Source organism: Stegostoma tigrinum, chromosome 3 (assembly GCF_030684315.1).
Source record: "Stegostoma tigrinum isolate sSteTig4 chromosome 3, sSteTig4.hap1, whole genome shotgun sequence".
Classification (NCBI taxonomy): domain Eukaryota; kingdom Metazoa; phylum Chordata; class Chondrichthyes; order Orectolobiformes; family Stegostomatidae; genus Stegostoma; species Stegostoma tigrinum.
The window spans coordinates 120,330,063-120,351,071 of record NC_081356.1 but is presented as its reverse complement, the minus strand read 5'-3'; the positions used below and the strand labels follow the sequence as shown (position 1 = coordinate 120,351,071).

Below are 21,009 nucleotides of genomic sequence, written 5' to 3'. Positions count from 1 at the left end.
TCAATAACGTAACCACTGTCTTTGCCTGGCTGAAAACAGTGTCAATGTTCAGAAAATCTCAGAATATTTTGTATTTTTGATGATATTTTGATACTGAGAGAAGACTCTGAATTAATCCATTTGTAACAAAGCCTAAAATTACAAATAGGAAAATTGCTTCCATTGTCATGCACAATTAAATTCGAAAGCTGCACTCCACACCCTGAACATAAGAAAAAAATACTTTATTCCTTCTAATTCTGATTTTACCGTGGAAATTTAAAGAACAGTGACACTAATATTAACCTCAACTACATGAAAGACGATTTTGGAAAAGTATCCCAACTGCAAGAATGTTTCCTTCAATTCACTCAGTGGGCTGTTAAAACTGAGATAAGGAAGTAAGTGAAACAGTAATCTCTTTGTTCATGCAGCAAGTTTATTTATCTTTCAAGCTGTGATGTACTGCTGTTCCTGTGAAGTAGAAAGTCAGGATACAAACCTTGTGAACCTTGGTATAGTCTCAGTTGCACCTCCAGCATCTAATAGACAGATTGGTGCAATCAGTTCATTCATCACCATAAACCATGTTAAATCAGTTTGACTTTTTTGGGCTCGGTTGTCACTTCACTGCCTTGTACATTTCACATGAGGAAGCTCAGAAATTTCAGGTGAAATCTAGACACAAATATTGAAAATGGGTCATAGATTGTTCCAAAAAGTAGTAACAGAGGAATATGAACGTAAAAAGAACTTTGTACATTGGGAAAATAGGATTCAAAAGGAAAACAAAAACACTAGAAGTACATTCTGTATATGAAACAAATGACATTAAATAATTTGTAGGCTGTGGAGTGTATGAACTTATAAATATGGCAAACAATAAAAGACACAGTGGTCTGTCAAGTCTGTCCAATATTACATTGCACTAGCTCTTGCAATAAAAATGACATACTTAGCTGCCTGAACTCATATATATCTCACGAGAGGTGAAATCTAGTTCAAAGAGTCAGGCAAATTAGGGAGTAGACTGAAAAATTCCTTTCCATCCACTTTAGGTGGTGAAAACTAGTCCAGATTATCAAATAAACTCTCATTTATATTACAGAATAGCTACCGCTTACAGGATATAATCTCCATCCCAGCTAAAATCAAATTAATCTCCTTCATAAAACACTACCCAAGCAAGTCCTGCATTCACAAAGAATGGTGACATTACACAGCATAATGATCCGGTATGCCAATATGACGTATGACCTACATTTTCTCCCAGTAGAGCAATATCTCAGTTTAAAATTTCTTATATAACAAAGTGTGAAGCTGGATGAACACAGCAGGCCAAGCAGCATCTCAGGAGCACAAAAGCTGATGTTCCGGGCCTAGACCCTTCATCAGAGAGGGGGATGGGGAGAGGGTTCTGAAGTAAATAGGGAGAGAGGGGAAGCCGGACCGAAGGTGGATACAAGAGAGTTGCAGTGGGAGAGAGATTCCCTGAGGTTGGTCCGGAGGGTAACTTCTTCAGGTTAGGCATCCCTGGAAGAGGCTTCGCAGTGAGGTTAAAAGTGCTCCTGAGATGCTGCTTGGCCTGCTGTGTTCATCCAGCTTTGCACTTTGTTCTCTTGGATCTCCAGCATCTGCAGTTCCCATTATCTCTGATCACAATTTTAACCTCACTACAAAGCCCCTTCCAGGGATGCCTAACCTGAAGAAGTTACCCTCCGGACCAACCTCAGGGAATCTCTCTCCCACTGCAACTCTCTTGTATCCATCTTTGGTCTGCCTTCCCCTCTCTCCCTATTTATTTCAGAACCCTCTCCCATCCCCCTCTCTGATGAAGGATCTAGGCCCGAAACATCAGCTTTTGTGCTCCTGAGATGCTGCTTGGCCTGCTGTGTTCATCCAGCTTCACACTTTGTTATCTTGGGTTCTCCAGCATCTGCAGTTGCCATTAGCTCTGATTAAAGTTTCTTATCTTTGCTTTTAATCTCAACCAAGGCCTCCCCCTGCCCTCTCTCTTTCTCTCCCTGTAACCTGCCCTAACTCTACACCCTTCTGAAATCTCCACATTTAGTCAATTCTAACCTATTTTGCATTCCTGACATTAATCACCTCACCAGTGGCAACATTAAGCTCTAAAGTCCTCTCCTTAAATTTCTGAGTTCCAATAGCATGAGGCTACTGATGCCAATGTAAATCATTTTGTACATCATCATTCCATTAATTTATAAATTATCATCATACTACACTCGGTGCCCCATATCAAAACTGCATGATACTCCAATTACACTGCAGCCTGTAATACTTGAATGTTGTTGCAAAACTCCTTCCTGCCAGGGTTATATTCGCTGTGTGAATTGCTAATATGGTTTTGGCATTACACTAACAATTTTATCTTGTTGAGATACATAAATCACTTTGCTCCAATCCAAAGGCATCTTCCTTTTCCAATTAATGAGGATAAACTCTCACAGAAACATTGTTGACTTTTTCAAATTGATCAAAATTTCAAGAAAGATTTATTTTCTTCTAAAGTAGGCAGTATTTTGCATTCAAACAGCACCATCACCTTAATGACAACAAGACCTTATTGAAATAGCAAATCTAAATGTGGGTTACCATTAGTAGAAAGGTGAGCTACTTTTTGTCCATTTTAAAGTGTGTATAATCAACATTGTTTAAAATTCCTAAACTGCAGAATAATAAGATTTAAAAGAAATTAAGGTGGTAATGTTGACTACCCCGAACCCAGGAGATATTTAGATCAATGAGTCTGCGAACCAGAACAAAAGACAAGATCTCATGTTCAGGTCTTTCCATGGCATATCATCAACTTAAAATATTAACCCTTGCATCTACTGGAGTTTAGAATAATTGAATGCGACTTCATTGAAATATATAAGTGGGTACTTGACTGAGTAGATGTTTATCCTTATTGGAGTGATGTTAAATAAGTGACACTGATTAAAAAAAAGGGAGTCTCCCACAGAATGTAGAAATACAGACAGTTTTATTTCTCTCAAAGGGGCGTCAGCCTGTGGAACTCTCTTTCAGAAACCAGAAGGGGAAAGTCATTGAATACTTTTAAAGACAGAAGTAGCTATTTGAATGGCACAGCACGGCTCAGAAGTATATAGAAGAATGAGGGGCGGGATGTCACAGAAACCTATAAAATTCTAACAGGACTAGACAGGGTAGATGCAGGAAGGATGTTTCCGATGACTGTAGAGTCCAGAACTAGGGGTCGGGTTTTAAATATATGGGGTAGACCACTTAGGACTGAGATGAGGAAAAATTTCTTCACCCAGACAGTGGAGAACCTGCGGAATTCTCTGCTGCAGAAAGTGGGTAAGGCAAAACATTGAATGCTTTCATGGAGTTTGACATCATCCTTAGGGTTAAAGAGATCAAAAGGCATAGGGCAAAAGCATGGTACTCAGTTGGATGATCTGCCAAGACAATATTGAATGATGGAGCTGGCTCAGGAGGCCAAATAGCGTACTCCTATTCCTAAGTTGTATGTTCACATGTTCAGAGATAATGGGAACTGCAGATGCTGGAGAATCCAAGATAATAAAGTGTGAAGCTGGATGAACACAGCAGGCCAAGCAGCATCTCAGGAGCACAAAAGCTTTTGTGCTCCTGAGATGCTGTTCACATGTTCATATGTTTCTCTCTCACCAATGCGGCCCTGATCTGCAGAATATTCCCAGATTTTTCTGTTTTCATTTCAGCTCACTCTGCCTTTGGAAATGATAGCTCATCAGTCCTTTTTTCTCATACATGTTTCCAACTATATCTACAAGCAACATGGATAAATCATATATTCCATCTGTGCCAGCGTTAGAGATCATGCTGTTAACTTGTTCGATCTTAACATGGTGTCATGCTGAGAAATGTGAATGTCCATGCCACTAGCTCCCTCTACAGTCACTATGTGATTATTGCATTACAGTTTTGATTTTAAAAGTACATAATTAATTTCACTTGCTCTGGTATTATGAAATCTCCACAAGCACACTACGCAAGCAACAAAAACAACTTATATTCATGTGGAGACTTTAATGTAATTAAATGCCCAAGGCATTAAAACAATAGCATAACAAATGAGCCTCAAAGGAGATATTTCGAGATGATTGCTGGCAGGAATTAATCTGAGTATGTCGGAATGTTGGCTGTCTGCACAATTTTCTTTGCTTACTTTCTCCTCTGCAGCCTAAGAAGTGAAACACCTATTCACATATTTAATGGTCCATCGCTTTCCCCTCGAATATACACCTTGTCCAGCTTTTTGGAGTTCAGATGCCTGCCAATCTACTCTACTTTCTTGAGCATTAAATCCTTTCTGGCCTGTAAAAGGTCTAATGAAGCCTGATCTGATACTCTGACTACAGTCCAGTCATGTCATAAGAGTTATTTTCTGCCAACCAATAAGGATCATCTGTCAACAAATCCATTCTTTCACCTGGGTTCATTTTCTTCCATTTAACCTCACCTGGTCGAGAATTAATTTTCTATGAACATTAAATCAACATCAAATACTTGCAATATCGCTTCTGCATCCACATCAATGCCATCTCATGCTTTTCGCAATGGTTCCCACCATGTAATTTACTGAGCTGGTCTTTCTCATGTAATCCTAAAACTGTTCATTATCTTGCAAAACTTTCACTTCGAAACCTCCCATTCCTAGCCAGTTGCAGCCTGTTGATTCCCTGGAATGTCTTGGGAGGGCCGGGTTAGTCCCCATGCTTTGTCTGGGCTCTGGAGCTGTTCCTTCATTTACAACCATGTTTATCCCACGGCACACTGCTTCAGGCCAATGCTCTCTGCTTTCTCAGCCTGTTCTCATCTGTTGTACTGAGACATACCAGATGTTTGGGTAAGTGTTGGAAAAAAGCGCTTTCTTTTCTTTTGACCATGAGGTTCAGTTCAATTACCTAGTTTGTTGCTTATTTTCACCCCTTTTTGCCACCACCATGTTTTATTATCTGTTTTGTGTCTAACTCTATTTAATCTCCCAAAGTAAGGCTGTTGGGTTCAATGGCATATTATGTATGATCTTTTCATTTGCTGTTTAACTTTTGCACATACGCTATCAGAAATAACTTGAAACTTCTGTTCCCTCCGAGTTTGCTCTATTTAATTATGTGCTTCTAATGCAGGTAACATGCATGAGTGTAGCTCCAACGACACTCAAAAAGCTTGACACCATCCAGGTCAAAGCAGCCCACTTGACTGGCGCCACATCCACAAACATTCAATCAATCCATCATTGGCACTCAGCAGCAGCGGTGTTTACTATCTACAAGATGAAATTCACCAAAGATCCAAAATCGGTGGTATAGTGGACAGTGAAGAAGGTTATCTGAGATTGCAAAGGAAACTTGGCCACTTGGGCCAACAGGCTGGGTAGTGGCAAAAGGAGTTTAATTTGCATAAATGTGAGTTATTGCGTTTCGGTAAATTCTGTTTTTTTAAATACACAGCTGGTGTGTAGCTACCTCTGGCCAGGCCAGCATTTATTGCCCATCCCTAATTGCCCAGAAGGCCATTAAGAATCAAACCACATTGATGTTTCTGGAGTCACATGTAGGCCAGACCAGGTGAGAAATGCAGATTTCCTTCCCTAAAGGATATTGATGATGGGTTTTTCCTGACAATCAACAATGATTTTATAGTCATCATTAGATCGTTAATTCCATATTTTCCTTTTCCCCCACTGAATTCAAATTCCACAATCTGCCATGGCTGGATTTAAACCCAGGATCCCAGAACATTACCTTCGTTTTCTCAATTAACAGTCCACTGATAATACTAATACATTGCCTCCACTGAAAACAAGGGTGGGACTTATACAGCTAATGGGAGGACCCTGGTTAGTGACGTCAAACAAGGAGACCTAGGGGTTCAGTTACAAGGTGCTCTGATATAATGCAACTAATGAATAGGGGAACGCAATTTCTAAAACACAAACATGTTGGCTACAACGTGATTCCATCGGTGACCTTATTGTTGATATTTTGGAAGGTGTTTTTAGAAAGTATTTCAGGAAAAACAAAATTGGATTTCACAATTTTCCTCATCCTGGATAATGTGCCAAGCCATCCTCCCACCACTGGTGAGCTTTCTGAAAACATCAAAGTACAGTTTCTAAACCCAGACTCAACCTCTTTCCTTCAACCCATGGGCCAGGTCAATAGCAGCTTTTAAGAGGCACATTTAAGAGGCTGATTGCAGCCACTGAGGGAGACAAAGACAGTGTTCTTCAATTTTGGAAGAGCTTTAACATCAAGGATGTAATTGACATTATCATGGAGGTCTGGGGTGATGCCAGTAAGGACTGCTGGCATGCAGTTTGGTGGAAGCTTCTCCCAGATTTTTTCAAGATTTTAACAACCCTTGATCCATCAGAGGGGCTCCAAGGAATCAAAGAACATTGGATTTAAAGAAGTGGAGACTGAGGATGTTGAAGAGCTGCTTGAGTCCCACTATGAAGACCTTCCTATAGCTGATCCACAATAACTTGTTGCTGAGGGGGAAGTGGAAGCTGGAGATCTCGAAGATGTAGCTCAGGATGCAGCACCATGAGAGCGTTCCACTTCTGTTTTGTCTTCTATTCTGAAGGAAATTGAGAAGATTTCATGATTACAATGCAGAATGCAGCAGGGTAGCAGTTAGTGGAATAGGAGTTTATTTGGCACTTTATGAACAGCTTCTTCACAAAAGAAGAAAAACCTGGATGTCTTTTTTAAGCCAACCGCAAGAAACAGTCAGAAGACAATGAACCATGGCAATCCCCTTCTGGATTAACTAATTTTCGCTCTAATCCTGCAACCACAACTACACTTGAAAATGATGATGATGATGATGATGATGACGATGATGACCCTCAGCCCCTACAGTAACAACACAGCATCCTCAAAACCTTCTCCCGCATCAAGTCATCTTGATATATTTTTCAAGTTAAGGTGTTAAATTTACTTTTATTTAATTATTAGCTATGAATTAAACATTTAATCACATTGTGCTATCCTCTGCATTAGAATTTTGAACAATTTTGAGTGTTTTTTGGTGGTCTGCCCCCAACCCCGTCTTCCCCAAAGGCCCCATTATTTCTATAGTGTGATATTCTGTAATGCGATGTTGTGCAGGAATGCAACTATTGATTTACAACAGAACCCTCTGTACATAGTGCTTTGAAAGTTGTTGCATCACAGGTAGACATGATGGGTAAGAAGGTGATTAGCACGCATACCTTCATTGATCTGACCACTGAGCACTGAAGCATGCCATGTTAATGTTGTACAGGGCATTGGAGTACTATGTACTGTTCTTGTCACCCTACTATAGGAAGGATAGTATTAAATTAGAGAGGGTTCAGAAAAAAATTGCCCACAATGTTGCCGGGACTGAAGGGTTTGAGTTATAAGGAGAGGCTTAATAGGCTGGGAACATTTTTTCCTGGAGCATAGGAGCTGAGGGCTAACCTTACAGAAGTTTATGAAATCATGAGGGGCATATATAAGGTGAATAGCAAAGATCTTTTCCTTGGGTTGGGGGAGATCAAAACAAGAGAGGATATTTGCAAGGTATGAGGAGAGAGATTTTAAAGGGAACTGAGGGCAACTTTTTCACGCAGAGTGTGGTTCATACATGCAATGAACTACCAGAGGAAATGGCAGATGCAGGTAGAGTTACCACATTTAAAAAGTACTTGGATAAATACATGAATAGGAACAGTTTGAAGGGAAATGGGCCAACTGAAGGCAAGTGGGATTACTTTTAGTTTGGGGAAACTCAGTCGGTTATGAGCAAGTTGAACAGAGAGTCTGCTTCCATGCTGTCTGACTCAATGGTTCTATCCTTAGACAGCACTTTCAAAGTCCCTGACCATTACCATCTTGAAGAACAAAGGACAGCAGATAGAGGGAACAACACCACCTCCAAGTTCCCCTCCAAGTTATTCAGCACCCTGACCTGGAAATATATTGCCATTCCTTCAAGGTTATTGTGTCAAAACCCTGGAATGTCTTCTCTTCCTACAGCACATGAATTGCCGTAATTCAAGAAGGCAGCTCATGGGATCACCTATCTCCGGGCTCATAGCAGAAGCAGTGACGCAAACACTAGAGATGACTGCCCTTCTGCAAATCGAACCAAAACTGTGGATACGCTATGTAGACAACACCTTTGTCATCATTAAACAGACAAAATTAGAGGAGACACACAAACTTATAAACAACATTCTTGCCGGAATAAAATTCACCAGAGAGGAGGAGAAGAACAAACAGCTCCCATTCCTGGACATCATGGTAGACCACAAGACAGACGGGGAACTGCAAACGAAAGTACACCAAAAAGACACACACACAGACCAGGTACTGAATTTCAACAGTAACCATCCCAGCGCACACAAACAAAGCTGTGTGCGAACATTATTTGAAACGGCAACAACACACTGCAGCAACACGGAACTACACCAAGAAGAAGAAGAATACCTCTTCCACGTTTTCAAGGGTAGTGGATATCCAAAGAATTGGGTCAGAAGATGCCTACAGGAATAGCATCAGAAAGAGACTACACGTCCCTGACTTAATCATCACACTACCCTATATCAGAAACACGTCGGAACTCACCGCAAGACTTCTATGACTGCTGGGCATCAGAGTGGCACACAGGCCCACATCAACCGTACGGCAACTGCTCACCCAAACCAAGGACCCAGTCCCGGCCATGGACAAGACCAATGTCCTCTACAAGATCCCCTGCAGAGACGTGAGAAACACTCCGTCAGACAAACAGGAAGGAAACTAACAACAAGAGTACATGAACAGCAACTGGCTACAAAAAGGCATGACTAATACTCACTCATCTCAAACATCATGGACAAGGAGAACCACCACTTCGACTGGGACAACACCAAGATCCTGGGACAGGCTAGGCAAAGATAGGCATGAGAATTCCTAGAAGCATGGCACTCCACGAAGCATGCTATTAATAAACACATTGAACTCGACCCCATATACATTCCGCTACAACGGAAACCCAGAAGTGAGGCAATCCACCTCAATGGACCCCAAAGTTTAAAAGCCAGGTGGGAAAACACCCCAACGCTTCATCAGAGGGTGCTCTGAGGATGTTACCAAGCATGGTAACAAAACGTCTGTGAAACAAGAAACCAGCTCAGCGAGCCACCCAACTTCAACAACCTCAACAAGGCAGCTCACTATATCTTCTCTAAAGCAACTTGGGACAGATAAGAAATGCTGGTAATAGCAAGTGACACCCATGTCCCTGAGTGAATAATAAAAAAAACTCATCGTTCCATTGTTATAAGTATAAAAGAATTCTTCCCTACTTTCAGAGCACGTTCAGAAAAGATTCATTGGAATATTGCTGGAAATAGAGGGTTTAAGTTATAAAAATAGGCTGGGATTTTCTTCACTGGAATGTAGGAGGTTGAGGGGTGACCTTATAGTGGCTTATAAAATCATGAGGCGCACCGATAAGGTGAATAATAAAGGTCTTTTTCCTAAAATGGGAGTTCAAAGTTGGGAGGCATATTTTAAGGCAGGAGGAGAAAGATTTACAAAGGACATGTGGAGGCAACTTTTTTTTGCCCCACAGAGAATGGTGTGTGTGTGGAATGAAATGCCAGAGAAAGTGGTGGATACAAGTACAGTTGCAACACTTAAAAGACATTTGGATAAGTGCATGAATAGGAAAGGTTTGGAAGGATATGGACCAAATGCGGGCAGGTGGGACTAGTTTAGTTTGGGAACATGGTCAGCATGGGTGAGTTGGAATGAAGGGTCTGCTTCAATACTGCGTGAATTAATGCAACAGCAGGACTTGCTCCAAAGATGTGTCACAAAAATATCTATAAAAGAATTCTACGCCTACTTTAAGAAGTATTATTTATTACTGTCCCCTCTCTTATCATTTAGCCAAAGATGTTTGTGTCGTATATCCTTTGCTTGCTTTCCTCATAGTTTTGCAAAGTAGAAGTTTTTTTATGCAGCAATATTTGCATTGAGTTTCACCCACTGAATGGCTTCCTTTTATTTCACACTGAAAATAAAGCTTGTAAACTACTGACTTTAATGATCCTGACCAACTTGTTTTGGGAATAAAAGACTTTGCTTCTCATTGTAATTGATTAATCACTCCAAGATATATATGTTCAAAACATAAAACAAAAATGGTGAATTGTCAGATGAATTACAAGCATTCTTGTTTGGGTCAAAGTGAACTAAGATTATGAAATGTAAAAAATTCAGAGACACTGGATGGAATTTTCCCAGTCTTCAAGTTATATGTACAATGGTAAGAAATGTGGGAAAATATGACATTTTAAAAAAAGGGGCTGCAGAACTCCTGGCATCTGACACGTTGTTATAGCCACAGTGTTTTTGGACCTGGTCCATTTCAGTTTCTAGTCAATGGTAATGCCCAAGATTCTGGTAGTGCAGAATTTAGCTATGGTAATACCATCAAATGTCAATGACTGGTGGTTAGGCTCTCTTGTGTTGGAAATAGTCATTGCCTACCACCTGTAATGCCATTTTTTAGTTCTCTGCCCAGGCCTAAGTGTTGCGCAGGTCTTGCCACTTGCGAATATGGAAAGCGTCAGTTTCTCTGCAATCACGAATGTAGTTGAACATTGTGCAAACATCAGCAAACATCCTCACTTTTAACTCATTCTTGAAGGAAGGTCAGTGATGAAACATCCAAAGACAGTTGGTCTTTGAATACTTCCTTCGGGAACTCGAGCCATGAGATGACTGACTTCTAACAATCACAATCATTTTCTTATACTCTGAGTATGACTCCAACCATGATTTTGATTGACGGAGTGACCTTGTAGTTTATAAAATCATGAGGCGCAATGGTTAGGGTGAATAGCCAAGGTCTTTTCCCCACGGCGGGAAAGTCCAAAACTAGAGGAGAAAGATTTTAAAGGGACCAAAGGTGCAACTTTTTCATACAGAAGGTGGTGCATGTATGGAATGAACTGCCAGAGGAAGTGGTAAAAGCAGGGACGAGGATAACATTTAAAAGGTTTCTGGATGGGTATATGAATAGGACGGGTGTAGAGGGATATGGGCCAAATGCTGGTAAATGGAACTAGATAAATTTAGGATCTGATTGACATGGACGAGTTAGACCAAAAGGTCTGTTTCCATGATGTACATCATTATGACTGTATGACTCTATCCTTACTAGGGCTCATTGACACAACACCTGGTCAAATGCTGATATCAAGGGTATTCATTCTCACAGTGCAACTGGAGTTTTTCAGTTTGTTTTTTCCATATCTGGACTAAGGCTATAATGAACTCAGGAGCTAAGTGGCCTTGATTCAGCACACATTGAACATCAGCGAACAAAGTATTTATTGGCAAATGTCATTTGATAGCATTGTGGATGTCTCATTCTATCAATCTGTTGATGATCAAGAACAGACTGATACAGCGGCAATTACATGAGCTGGATTTATCTTACATTTTGTGAACAGAACATACCTGAGCAGTTATCCACATTGTCAGGTTAATGCCAGGGTTATTAAGGAGGTGATGGTGGGGCATTGAGATAATTGCTTTTCAGTCAGGCAAGATCAACAGGATTTCATACAAGGGAAATCATCTATGACAAATTTATTGGAGTTTTTTAGGAAGCAACAATCAATGTGGATGAAGGGTTGTCCTCGGAAATGGCTTAGTATGCCACTGATTCCTGAGATGAGAAGACAAATGTATGAGGAGTGATTGGGTCAGTTAGAATTATATTCACTGGAGTTTAGAAGAATGAGAGGGCGGTCTCGTAGAAACCTATAAAATTGTAACAGGACTAGACAGGTTAGATGTAGAAAGGATGTTCCTGATGGTCGGGGAGTCCAGAATGAGGGGTCATAGTTTAGGACAGGGGGTAAACCATGTAGGACTGAGATGAGGAGAAATGTCTTCACCCAGAAAATGGTGAATCTGTAGAATTCACTGCCACAGAAAATAGTTCAGGCCAAAATATTATGCGTTTTCGAGGAAATGGTTGACAGCGTTCTTGTGGCTGAAGGGATCAAGTGATATGGGGGAGGTTGGGATGTGATGTATTTGAATTTTCAGAAACATAAGTGGTTACAGTGTAAAATCAACTTTCATGGGGTTCAGAGTAATATTTTGGCATGGATTGAAAATTGATTAGCAGGCAGGAAATAGTGGCAACAAACAGGTTGTTTTCAGAATAGATGGTAGTGACAAGCGGAATACCACAGGGATCAGTGTTTAGACCTTAGCTTTTCACACTTTCTACATGTATCAACATTTTATGAGGAGATCAAATATTTCCAAGCCTGCTCATGACACAAAATTAAGTGGGAGAGGAGGAAGGCTTCAGGGTAATTCAAACAAATTGAGTGAATGGGTAGATGTAATTATTTTTAACTTGTTCATTGGATGTGGAAATCTCTACCTGGTCTACTAAAGAAACTGTGGAGGAAAACTTACTGAGTATATTTTAAAAAATGGATGCTACAGATATCAAAGAGAAAGGAGAAGGTACGGGCGATGGCACTTAGATGATCACGTTGAATGGTAGAGCAGACTCAATGAGCAGAAAGGCCTACTCCTGCTCCCACTGTTACCTCTTGTTCGTGATCTGTTTATGAACTGGAGCAGTTTATCTCAGTCTAATCTGTCCAGACATCTCATAATTTTGAAAGCTTAAATCAAATTGTCTCTTACCCATCTCCTCTCCAAGGAAAAGAGTCCCAACTTCACCAAACTATCTTGCTAACTAAGATCTTGCCTCTCTGATGAAGGGTCTAGGCCCAAAATGTCAGCTTTTGTACTCTTGAGATGCTGCTTGGCCTGCTGTGTTCATCCAGCTTCACACTTTGTTATCTTGGACTCTCCAGCATCTGCAGTTCCCATTATCTCTGATCTCCATTCTCATCTCTGGATTCATTCTCTTAAACCTCTTCTGAAATCTGTCCAATACGATCACATGCTTCCTAAAGTGCAGTACCAGAACTATACACAATGTTCCAACTTAAACTTGAAAGCACACAGAGAATATATACAAGTCTGTAGCCAGGGTTGAAGGGTTTGAGCCATAGGGAGAGGCTGGATAGGCTGGAGCTATTTTCCCACGAGTGGTCACAGGCTGAGGGGTGACCTCGTAGAGGTTTATAAAATCATGAGGGGCATGGACAGGTGAATAGCCAAGGTCTTTTACCCAGGATAGGGGAGTACAAAACTAGAGAGCAGAAATTTAAGGTGAGAAAGATATAAAAGAGAGCTAAGGGACAACATTTTCACTCAGAGGATGGTCTGTGCACAGATTGAGATGCCAGAGGAAGTAGTGGAAGTGGGTGCAATTGTAACATTTAAAATGCATCTAGATGGATACATGCTTGGAAGGAATCAGAAAGAACTAGAGGGATCTGGGCGAAATGCTGTCAAATGGGACAATGTTAATTTAGAACATCTGGTCAGCATGGACCAATTGGACCAAGGGGTCTGTTCTGTGCTGTACAACTCTACAACTGAGGTCTCAACACCGTCATAGTCACAGTGGCATACAGCATAGAAACAGGCCCTTAAGCCAAACTTGTCCATGCTGATCAGCTGTCATTCACTGAACTAATCCCATTTGCCTGCATTTGGCCCATATCTCTCTAAACCTTCCCCATTCATGTATCTGTCTTAGATCACCTAACATGTCCTCCTTGCTTTTGTACTCTATACCATTATATAGCCAGGTACAAAACTTAAAATATTTTTCCTAAAAACTTTTCAATTTCATGGTGCAGTAATAAGTTATCAATTTATACACCACCTTAACTTACTATATCCATTATCCCCACCCCGCCCTGTTCTGTCTTCAAATCACACTTGGTCAAATCCTGTTCTAAACATGCTTTGAAGTTTAATTGGGATATCCTGTATAGAGCTGCCCGCTTCCAGAAACAGACTTCAACAAGAATACTAGCCCAAGGATATATAAACACTGCCTCCCCTTTTGCAAAAATTCTTGTTGTGTAAGAAATTAAAAATCAACTATTATGAGCCGTGTTGGATATGCTTTGCTAATTACACAATTTCAAATATGCAAAAGAAATATCAAATATGAAGTTGCGAAAAAAATCTAGACAACAAATCAGAAAGGGTAAAGAATGCATCGTATAATCTGAGCGATTCTGGACATATTCAATGAACCTATATATCGGAATTAGTTATGGTCTATTTTTGGGCTCTTGATCAACAAAGTGTAAACAGTGCATGCCTGAACTTGTAGGTCTGAGACTGTTCTAAATTGAGCCTTGGATTTCATTTAAATACTTAATCCCATCACGTGGGAAATCCATTATTATGCCTCTGCGTTCTGCGTTCATATAGTCAGAAACTTTGCAATATAGACATACCACCAAAAGTGAATGTGCCTAGACTGCTTACGGGTGTGACTAACACAACTGGTGCCTAACAGGCAAGTCCTAAAATTGTAAAAGGCTTCAACAATTTCCTGATTGATTATTATATACTTTCAGGGTCCTGTCTTCTACTTTTAGTTCATGAGCTGCTTTATCAATCCAAAAAAATACAATGTTAAGAGATAATTACCCTTTTCTCATACCCCAGTTAGTGAAAACCACGTGCTGGGGCTCACATAACCCATCTGGTTTGTTAATGTATTTTAGATGAAATGTGGAAGAAATCTGACATACTCACGCAGTCTGCCTCCCTCTAACTCCAAATCAAAGCAATATAGGTGACTCCTAACCTGTCCTGTTAAATGACCTGGCAAACCACCAACTTTGCTAAACTGCTAGAGAAAAAAACACATTCTGGAGGTTGCTATATCACATAGGACTATAACAATTCAAGAAGGCAGTTCATCATCACCTTCACAAAGAGAATTAGAAGGGGTAATAAAATACTGGCCCGGCTGATCATGCTTATGCTCCAAGAATGAATGTTAAAGAGATTATCTATATCAAGATCTATCAGCCAACTTCCTTAATCAAAACTATTATTGGTTTATTATCGAAACAAAACTTATTCAGGAAAGGTACAGTAACTGATTGATATACAAAGTCATTAATATAGAAGTACAAATGCTTAACCTCCTAAATACTCCCAAAATGACACACAAATGCTGTTTCTCTTTTCAAGCAAAGTGATTGAAGAGGTTGGTTTACTGAAAAAAAATCGTTTGGCAAATGTGGTATTCTAGATCATAAAAAGATTTGGTACAGAATGTTCCAGAGTCTGTTGCTTTGATGTTCTGGCTCGTGTGGTCAAGTCTCTAATCAAAGACATTGTTTCTCAGGTTTTTTAGATGCAGCTGCCAGGAAATGAAAGCCTCTTCAATCATTCTTTCAAAAGAACAAAATTGGTTTTAACCTTAACTCAACAAAATAATTTTCTTTTCAGAAATGACTGAGATCAGTTGGGCAGTTTAGCAAGCTTTTCTCAGTAATTAAAGGGGTGTGCTTTATATATTTTGATTTCACTTTTAGATTTTGGACTTTTGAAATATTGGCACATCGGTTGGTTACTTTTGGGGAAGGTTTTCTTAAAAGAAAACGAAGTGAAAAAGTCCATCTGGTGACCCAATCCAATCTATATCAGAAAGCAGGAACCTACTGGATTGTTAATAGAAACCTTTGCACTGAGGTGATTCATGACCACTGGAGCAAACATTGAAGGTCATTTGCTCATTTTCAGTTCAGGAAATCAAGAATTGAACTTGCTTAGAAAACCTAGGGACTTAGATTTTAAACGGCATTTCAGAGATAGTCTGGCTGGAGCCAGAATTATCACCTTTCTCTGAGAAAGGAGTTGATTTTTTTAGAACAGTTAATGAAATAGGTGATCATAGCAGAAAAGTTTAGTTTGTACAAGTTCCAGACGTGGACTGGGAGGCAGGGTTCATGGTCCAGGGGGAGTTAGGCAGAAGTGTCTGGGAACTGGCAGTCAACCCCCACAAAGAAGAGGTCAGCACATTAGGCAACAAGACCACTATTGTTGACAAACAGGAGACAAACACAAGCAAGCAAGGCAGCATCTGGAGGAAAGGAGAAGCCATTTTTTTCCCTTCATCGCGAATGGCTGTGGGGCAGGGGAAGTTGCAGATAAAGCGTGTGGGGGGGGGGGGGGGAGGTAGCAGAATGGTGTTGATAAGTGGATGCTGGTAGTAAGTATGATTTGGTTGGTCAATGGAAAGGATGAATCTGATTGGTATCTGGATGGGAGAGTCAGTAAGTGGATGGAAGGGAGGAGGTGGGGCTGGGAAGAGAGCCGGGGTATGGGTAGGAAGATTACTTGAAATTGGAGAACTCAATGTTGAGTCTTCCAGGTTGTTGGGTGCCCAGGCGGAAGATAAGGTGTGCCCCTCACAATTGCACTCTGAATCACTGCAACATTGGAGAAGGCCGAGGTCAGACATGTCGGAGGGGAGAGGGTTGGGGGATGGGGCGGGGGTTGGCAGAGGAGCTGAAATGGGTGGTGACCAGGAGATTAGGCTGGCCATTATGGGCCTGGTGAGGATGCTCGGCGAAACAGTCACCCAGTCTATGTTGAGAACACAAATACATCTGGTGCTCCCAGTGTGGTCTTCTCTACAACATCAATTTCAATCTGTGAGGGAAAATGGGATAAAGAGAAACCCTCAGGTAATAAAGCAAACGGAGATCTCACATTGAAGATAGTAAAGATAGTTCACATCAGGTTAAAAAAGAAACCGATGAGGCAAGGAAGATCAGTGGCTCAGTGGTCAGCATTGCTGCCTCACAGCACCAGGGACTTGGGTTTGATTTTGTTCTTGGGTGACTGTCTGTGTAGAATTTGCACATCCTGCACATGTCTGTGTGAATTTCCTCCCACAGTCCAAACATGTGCAGGTTAGGTGGATTGGCTATGATAAATTGCCCAAATTGTTCAGGGATGAGTAGGTCAGGTGGATTAGCCATGGTATATTTGGGGTAACAAGGATAGAATACAGCAGGCGGGTGGAATGAGCCTTGGAGGATCCAAGTGGACTTGATGGGCCAAATGGCCAGCTTCTACACTGTAGGGATGCTATGATGTAAAAAAAAACGGCTGTTTTCACTACCGTAAAGTAGGACACATGAAGTTGCAGTTTTGGTGGTTCAAGAAAAGTACTGCGAAGACAGATATGGTGAAAGGGATAAGCCAGTGGGGTTTATTAAATTGGCAATGGAGATCCCTGTGGATGCTAAAGACTCCAAAAGAATGTACAGCCTGGTCAGTGGTTAGTTAATCAGAAAATACCAGATCTCTTGAAAGAATTTACCTGAGTGGGTAAAATTTACTCCTGCATACCAGGAGGAGTAAGTAACCAGGTGGAAGACAAATGGAAATTTTTAGTTCAGGGAGGTTAGTTGGGTAGCACACAAAATGCCACTAGGAGGTCATTTGGGAGGAAGGAAAACTCAACCCAAAATGCTAAAACATTTTTTTTGGCCTAGACTGCATAGATATATGGCTGCATTTTGCTAGACATGTCACACTTGTCAGGTAATAGGAAAACCTCAGGCAGCGATAAAAACCAGCACCCTAATGCTTATTCCAGCATTTCAGGAGCCTTTCATTGGAGTATTAATTGATTGTGTAGGACCACTCCCTAAAAGAAAAAGTGGGAATCAATATTTATTGACCAAAATGGATGTGTCTGATAGATTTCTGGAGGTCATTTCATTACACAATATCACAACTAAGATGATTGCAAGATTTACTCAATTTTTATTACTAAATACTGGCTACACACACAAATACAATCAGATCAAGGATCAAATTTTATATCAAAGCTATTCAAGAAAGTTATGGATAGTTTAGGTTTGAAACAATTTAAATTAACTGCATACCATCCAGAATCACAAGAAACATTAGAACAGTGGCATTAAACTTTAAAGGCCACATTGAGTGCATTTCATCCAGACTATCCATTGGATTGAGATAAAGGAATTCCATTTGTGCTTTCTGCAATTAGGGGCGCATCAAATGAATCAACTAAAGTCAGTCCATTTGAATTAATTTTCGGACTTGAGCTGAGAGGACCACTGAAATTAATTAAGGAAAAAATTGTTAAGTAGGAGTTCCAACACCACATATTTGAACTATGTTCCAAATTTTACGGAAAAATTAAACAGAGAGAAGGTGCTGGGTAGACAGCATTTGAAAGCAGCACAGCATGTGATGAAACAGGAAGCAGATGAGAAATTTAAAAAATTGTAGTTTCGCTAGAGGAGATAAAGTGTCAGTATTACAACTGGTGGTAGGTGAATCTTAAATAACGTTTAGTGGGCCTTTAGTCAAAATTCAGTAAGGAGAATTATTCACTAAGAATGCCAGATGGAAGGAAAACTCACAGAACGTGTCATGTGAATATATTCAAATGGTATTTTGAAAGGGAAAGAAAACAAAGAGAGAATGTGGTACTGGTTACAACACAGAGTGAAGAACCAAGTTCAGATGATTCCAAATTGGACATTCCTCAAACTAAATTGGGCACATGCTTTCACCAGTCAAGGCACAGAGTGTAAGAAGAAGAAAGTAATATTGGAGTTGTACAGACCATTGGTTAGGCCACAGCTGGAGTACTGTGTGCAGTACTGGTCATCTCATTACAAGAAAGGTGTGATAGCACGAGAGTGGTACAGAGGAGGTTCACCAGGATGTTACCTGGGATGGAGCAATTGAGTTATAAGAAGAGACTAGGTAGGCTTGGATTGTTTTCTTTAGAGCACAGAAGACTGAGGGAGGCACATGACTGAGGTGCATAAGATTATGTGGGGTATGGACAAGTCAGTAGGGAACAGCCATTACCCTTGGTTGAGGGTTCAATCAGAAGGGGGCACAGTTTTAGTGTAAGGGGCAGGAGACTCAGAAGGAAAGGGAATATCGAATCTTTTCTTGGTTTGCCAATCCTCTATCCATGTTAACATAATACCTCCAATAAACACTATGAGCTCTCATCTCATCAAATAGAGTAATGTAACCACACTATTTAAAAGGGGATAGAGAGAAAAAGGGCCAATTAGCCCGACATTAAAGGTGGGGGAAGTGCTAGAGTCCACTGTAAAAGATTTAAAAGTTGTGCACTTGAAAAACGGTAACAGGATTAGGCAGAGTTGGCATGGACATACAAAGTGCAATTCATGCATTGTGATTATCTTAATGTAGGGCTCTTGTGGTGTGGTGGTGTCCCTAACTCTGGTCCAGGAGGTCTGGTTTCAAGTTCCACCATCTCCACAAATCCATTGTATTGCATGTAATCTGCCCCCAAACGAGGCAGTTAGAGAGAGAGAGGACCATAAGCTTGGTTAGCCTCAGAAAATCCATATTGCAGTGACTCTGGAGTTGAGTAAAACCACTGATGACTTTCCTCGCTAAGTTTTAGCTGACATTGCACCCTTCATCCAAATTTCACCCATTCTCCAAGTGCAGATCTCCTGTCCTCAATTCAGCAGAAAAATCACAGAAACTAGTTAAATTGTTCAATTAAACAAGGAAACACAGTCAACAGAAACACTTTCTCCAGCTGACAAAAACAATATGATACAGAACAGAATCAAGTGAGTACAAGCCAAATTTATTATTAAGCGTTACGAGAAATGAATTTGAATTGAATAAACATTGAATAAACAACATTAGATTACTGGAAAAAGGATACTTAAAATCTAAGTTTGGGTTCATCACAAGTTGAAGGACACATACCCAAATGTTAGGTCTGACCCATCTATTGCATTAACCTGAGCTGATAAATTATATTTATCTGGCATACACTACAATGAATTACAAATGATAATTTATTTTGTATGTTGCCAGCTAGCTTAAGTTAAACTGATTTTAACTAAATTGATTGATAGGCAGATTCATATCCCCAGAGCTAACAGGTCAACTCTATTGCTTAATCTCAATTAGCCTGTGTTTTGCTTGAGTAATAATGCAATGCAAATAAGCACATTTGTCTAACTTTTAACACACATGCATTCACATTATATATCATATTATTTGATTTATACCACCCCGTTACCAACAAACATAGGCACTATTTCAAACTGGAAATACTTTAGCAAAAAATCACAAGAAAAACCCAAGTTCCAGGGAAATGATTTCAACATGCTGTTTCTTTTATTAGTTTGTGGAGGCTTGCCGCCATTTGTTGCCCATCGCAATGGCCTTTGGTAGCCCACTTCATTCGACAATTGAGAGTCAATTACATTGCAGGTCTGTAGTCATGTATCAAACGGGCCAAGTAAGGACATTTAATGGCGATGCACACCATTCATTACAAATGATTGCCATTAGACAGTTTTTTTGTTTTATATCAGGGTTTTTAGGAAATTCAAATTTCCATGAACTGCCATTGTGGGATTCAAACCTCTATGTCAAGGAGTAAGGGCTGCCAGTCCAGGGACTTCACCGTTATGCCAGCGCTGGAGCAAGATGTCCCTGACATCCTGCAGGTGAGAACAACAGGGCATCTTTTACATTATTTTGGTAGGCTTCCTGTTCCAGTCAGGCTGGTGGATATCTGGGTGGGAATGCAAGCTCCAGTGGGCCACGTGTGGGAAGCAGAAAGAAGGGTAATAGCAATAATGTTTTAAGGGGACGGATTTAGAGACGATGGGGACTAGGTAGCATGTGCTGGTACAGGCAGACCAGAGAGGTGGTGAAAGATAGTAAATTCACCTCCGGACCCACAAACAACAACTTGTTGTTTTGTTTGAAGTTTCCAGCATCCGTAGTTCTTTGTTCCACTTGAATGCTGTCAATACTTCTTTTCTAACAGACCCAGCCCGGCCGACTTACATTCAACAACAGGGAAAAAGTCCGGGATAAGGTCATCAATTACTGCGTACGCGCACTTCCGCCGCCCGGCTTGGACGGTTTTTTTCGGCGGTTTTCCAGAGTGCATGCTCCGTGCGAACACCGATACGATGGCTGGCTGAGGCGCATGCTCCGTGCCAACACCGAGACGATGCTGAGCTGAAGCTCATGCTCTGTT

General features: G+C 40.6%; 1 long non-coding RNA gene across 1 annotated transcript; it reads right to left on the bottom strand.

Annotated features, from left to right (window-relative positions):
• Positions 1-1,852: 1,852 nt before the first annotated feature.
• On the bottom strand, positions 1,853-21,008 carry LOC125451103 (uncharacterized). The gene is made up of 3 exons (XR_007247212.2): positions 20,814-21,008; positions 8,616-8,744; positions 1,853-6,597 (listed from the first exon to the last, which is right to left on the bottom strand). It is a non-coding gene; the product is annotated as an uncharacterized LOC125451103 (long non-coding RNA).
• Between the last annotated feature and the right edge of the window lies 1 nt (position 21,009).